The following is a 5,836-nucleotide window of genomic DNA, read 5'->3' on the forward strand; positions in this document are numbered from 1 at the left end:
CATCTAAGTATGTGGTGATTAATAATGCAAAATTTTATTAGCTTCGATGCCATGCTATACATAGTGGTTTAAATAACTTGTGTTTCTTATACTGAAAAGTAATTCAAAATTTGTTTCTGTTTCAATTAGAACCCTGATGCAGACAAGGATTGTGTGGTTGTACATGTCACTCGCTATGAGGCGGATGACCTGAATATACGCACCGGGAAAACAGAGTTCCTAGGCTTTTGGATCGTGGACGCCATTTGCGGTTATACGAATGAAGAGTTGTATTCCAGCCTCACTGTTGTCAGGCGTGTTGTCCAGGGTGTACTGAAGCACAAGAAGTTCAAAGCTACTCCTTCGTTTGTGAGGCGTACTGTTCTTGTCAAGCTTACACAGGAAGATGACATGGCATGCCTCCAGAAACAAGTTTATCAGTGGCAAGGCCACAAGGTTGTCTTCACGAAGGTTCACAGGATTGAGCTGCTGCGGGACGTCCTCGATGATGTTCATGGCAAGGTCCGTCTTGTGTCCAACCCAAATTAGATTGAGGCATGAAATAGTTGCCCCAGCTAGTGTTTAATAGTAGTTTGGATTGTGTCTAATTATCCGAACCTTGCCTGTTATCGACCCCTCTGGGGCTAGTACTCTGTTTGAATCCGTCTATGGGAACTGCTGCTACTTTTGTGTGCCCGTGAATCATGTGAGAACCATCGTAATTGTTGCCGAAACAGATGCGTCCTGATGTCTACTACATAACCTTCTTCTTGTAGATGTTGTTGGGCCTGCAAGTGCACAGGTTTGTAGGACAGTAGCAAATTTCCCTCAAGTGGATGACCTAAGGTTTATCAATCCATGGGAGGCGTAGGATGAAGATGGTCTCTCTCAAGCAACCCCGCAACCAAATAACAAAGAGTCTCTTGTGTCCCCAACACACCCAATACAATGGTAAATTGTATAGGTGCACTAGTTCGGCGAAGAGATGGTGATACAACTGCAAAATAGATAGTAGATAAAGGTTTTTGTGATCTGAAATTATAAAAACAGCAAGGTAACAAGTGGTAAAAGTGAGCGTAAACAGTATTGCAATGATAGGAAACAAGGCCTAGGGTTCATACTTTCACTAGTGCAAGTTCTCTCAACAATAATAACATAGATAGATCATATAACAAGCCCTCAACATGCAACAAAGAGTCACTCCAAAGCCACTAATAGTGGAGAACAAACGTAGAGATTATGGTAGGGTACGAAACCACCTCAAAGTTATTCTTTCGGATCGATCTATAAAAGAGTTCATACTAGAGTAACACCTTAAGACACAAATCAACCAAAACCCTAATGTCACCTAGATACTCCATTGTCACCTCAAGTATCCGTGGGCATGATTATACGATATGCATCACACAATCTCAGATTCATCCAACCAACACAAAGTACTTCAAAGAGTGCCCCAAAGTTTCTACCGGAGAGTCAAGAACCTGTTCCAACCCCCTATGCACAGGTTCATGGGTGGAACCCGCAAGTTGGTCACCAAAACATACATCAAATGGCACATGATATCCCATTGTCACCACAGATAAGCACGACAAGACATACATCAAGTGTTCTCATAAAAGACTCAATCCGATAAGATAACTTCAAAGGGAAAACTCAATTCAAAACAAGAGAGTAGAGGGGGAGAAACATCATAAGATCCAACTACAATAGCAAAGCTCGGGATACATCAAGATCGTGCCACAGAGGGAACACGAGAGAGAACACGAGAGAGAGAGAGAGAGAGATCAAACACATAGCTACTGGTACATACCCTCATCCTCGAGGGTGAACTACTCCCTCCTCGTCATGGATAGCGCCGGGATGATGAAGATGGCCACCGGTGATGGGTTCCCCCTCCGGCAGGGTGCCAGAACAGGCTCCCGAGAGGTTTTTGGTGGCTACAGAGGCTTGCGGCGGCGAAACTCCCGATCTATCTTCTTATTCGATGGTTTTAGGGTACATAGGGTTACATAGGCGAAAGAAGTCGGTCGAGGGGGGTGCTCAAGGGGTCCACGAGACAGGGGCCGCACCCTGTAGGGGGGGGGCGCCCCCTATATCCTGGGCTCCTCGAGTATCTTCTGACTTGATCTCCAAGCCTCCAGGATGATATTCTTCCAAAAAATCACGATGCCGAAGGTTTCATTCCGTTTGGACTCCGTTTGATATTCCTTTTCTTCGAAATACTGAAACAGGCAATAAAACAACAATATGGGCTGGTCCTCCGGTTAATAGGTTAGTCCCAAAAGTAATATAAAAGTGTATAATAAAGCCCATAATCATTCAAAACACATAGTAGCATGAATGCTTGGTAAATTATAGATACGTTGGAGACGTATCAGCATCCCCAAGCTTAATTCCTACTCGTCCTCGAGTAGGTAAATGGTAAAATAAAGAATATATGAAATGTGAATGCTAGAGGTGCACAAGTTTAATCAATGATAATTTCAATCACCTTTTCTAGCATGATAATATGTCATAACAGTAGTTCATCTCATAAAACTTCTCACGATAAAGTAACAAGCAATTCACACGTCAAAGCATAGACCATAAACTTTCTTGAAAGCTAGCAAACTTCATTCTTAGTCATCAAAACAATTGCAATTCATCTTACTTTTAGGAAGAGTCTATGTCAGAGCTTTGATTTAGCAAACTTCACATACTCAACTATCATATAGTCTTCTACAATTGCTAACACTCATGCAATACTTATGGTTATGAAGTTTTAATCAGACACAGAGAAAGATTGGGGCTTATAATGTTGCCTCCAAACGTATTCACCTTTGGGTGATGTCAACAATAATAGTTCATGCTAACGTACATCCAATTGGATATATATATCAGGATCACCCTAACACAAAGTGCTTGCCAAAGGATAAAATGAAAAAGGGAAAGGTGAAGATCACCTTGACTCTTGCATAAAGTAAAAGACATAAAGTAAAAGATAGGCCCTTTGTAGAGGGAAGTAGAGGTTGCCATGCGCTTTTAGGGTGGGATACACAAAATCTTAATGCGAAAGAACGTCAGTTTATATTGCCCCTTGTATATGGACCTTTATTATGCAGTCCGTTGCTTTTATTGCTTCCATAACAAGTTTGTACAAATCTTATTTTCTCCACACTAATAAGTCATGCATATTTAGAGAGCAATTTTTATTGCTTGCACCGATGACAACTTACTTGAAGGATCTTACTCAATCCATAGGTAGGTATGGTGGACTCTCATGGAAAAACTGGGTTTAAGGATAATTGGAAGCACAAGTAGTATCTCTACTTAGTGCTAGGAATTTTGGCTAGCATGAGAGGGAAAGGCAAGCTCAACATGTTTGAATGATCCATGACAATATACTTTAACTGAGATGCGAGAAAACATAACCCATTACGTTGTCTTCCTTGTCCAACATCAACTCTTTAGCATGTCATACTTAATGAGTGCTCACAATTATAAAAGATGTCTATGATAATATATTTATATGTGAAATCTCTCTTCCTTCAATATTCTTTCATGAATTGTTCAAATGACTAATACAATGCTTGCTAACCATCAATAAATTTACAACCTCTACTTGTTAGATGTGAAGTCATTACTCCCCATGGGATAAGCAAATGAGGCATATAAAATTTCAGATTTATGACATTCAACTCATTCAACAATTTACTCATAGGATATAAGTGAAGCACACGAGTAAATGACAAACTACTCCAACAAGATATAAGTGAAGATCAATGAGTAGGTAAATAATTATGTAACTATGTGAAGACTCTCTCTCATTAAAGAATTTCAGATCTTGGTATCTTATTCAAACAACAAGCAAAACAAAATAAAATGACATTGCAAGGATATCACAACTCAAGTGAAGAAGCAAAAACTTAGGCTCAACCGATACTAACCGATGATTGTTGAAGAGGAAAGGTGGGATGCCTACCGGGGCATCCCCAAGCTTAGATGCTTGAGACTTCTTGAAATATTATATTGGGGTGCCTTGGGCATCTCCAAGCTTGAACTTTTGTGTCTCTTTAACTCCTCTCGTATCATGGTTTCTTTTTATCAAAAAGCTTCATTCACAACAAACTCAACAAGAACTCGTGAGATAGGTTAGTATAAACCAATGCAAAACCTTATCATTTTCTACTTTAACAAATCACTAAAATTATTATTCAACATTTCATACTAAATGCCTCTGCATATTTAACACTCCTATCCTCAAATAGAATCATTAAACAAGCAAACATATGCAAACAATGCAAACATAACAGCAATCTGCTAAAACAGTACAGTCTGTAAAGAATGCAAGAGTATTAATACTTCCCTGACTCCAAAAATTATTAAATAAAATTACCGCTGTAATAAATTTATCATAGCTTAATATGCAAAAAGATTCAACGTTATACCATGCTCTGACTTTTCTAGGGAATATTTGCAACAGCGGTAAACTTTCTGTTTTCAAACAGCAACATGTATACTAGCAAAATAAGCATGACAAAGGCTATCCTTGACACTTTTATTGAAACTAAAGATGCAAAACATTATTCTAACTAACAGCAAGCAAATACTAACACAAGAAAATGACACTCCAAGCAAAACACATATCATGTGGGGAATAAAAATATAGCTCCTAGTAAATTTACCGATGAACAAAGACGAAAGAGGGGATGCCTTCCGGGGCATCCCCAAGCTTAGGCTCTTAGTTGTCCTTGAATATTACCTTGGGGTGCCTTGGGAATCCCCAAGCTTAGGCTATTGCCACTCCTTATTCCATAGTCCATCGAATCTTTACCAAAAACTTGAAAACTTCAACCACACAAAACTCAACACAAAACTCGTAAGCTTCGTTAGTATAAGAAAATAAAACCACCACTTAGGTACTGTAATGAACTCATTATAAATTCATATTGGTGTAATATCTACTGTACTCCAACTTATCTATGGTTCATACCCTTCGATACTACTCATAGATTCATCAAAACAAGCAAACAACACATAGAAAACATAATCTGTCAAAAACAGAACAGTGTGTAGTAATATGTATCAAATGTATACTTCTGTAACCCCAAAAAATATTGTAACATCCCAAATTTTCAATTTGGAATGTTATACATTAGGTCATCATGCATATCATGTTTTTTCTCGCATTTTCCGATCCTAGAAAATTTCACGCAACTCAAGGACCCTCGGAGAGAGTTGGAAGTTTCATTATTTTCATATTTGGGATTTCTCAAATTTTGAAAATAGGATCATTTGGATTTATTTAATTATCTTCATAAAGTTTTCCTATAAAAATTTTGAGAGAGGGAATAATATGACTTTCCCAAATTTAGGAAAAATGAAGATTTAATAAATAAACCCATTTTGGTTTTGCCGGAGTTTTATTTGCGTTTTATTTGCCTTAGGGAAAAATGCGTGTTTTAAAAAAAAAATCATTTAGGCCCCGAGTAAAGTTCATTTTTGTTCGACTCATTTTTAGGAGTCGGGGAAAGTTTACTGTATTAATTTTGGAGTTCGTTTAGATTTTTTATTTATTTATTTTGTCGCTCTGCGCGCGAGACCGTTTAAAAAAAAAAAACTGCAGCGCCTTGGGCCAAAGGCCCAAGCTGCTAGCCGCCGGCCGGCCAAGGCCAAGGCCACCGCGCGCGCATGCACCAAGGGGGCCAGGGAGCCACTCATTTTTCCTTGTCCTAGTAGGACTCTTTTCCTACTTCGTTTATTCCGTATCTAATCCTAGATCTATTCCTAATCCTAATCTATTTCTTGCCCCCTACCCCAAGCAAAAACCCTCCCCTCCCCAATATAAATACCCAAGCACCCCCCCCCTCTAAACCAT

This window comes from Triticum dicoccoides, chromosome 5B (genome assembly GCF_002162155.2).
Source record: "Triticum dicoccoides isolate Atlit2015 ecotype Zavitan chromosome 5B, WEW_v2.0, whole genome shotgun sequence".
NCBI lineage: Eukaryota > Viridiplantae > Streptophyta > Magnoliopsida > Poales > Poaceae > Triticum > Triticum dicoccoides.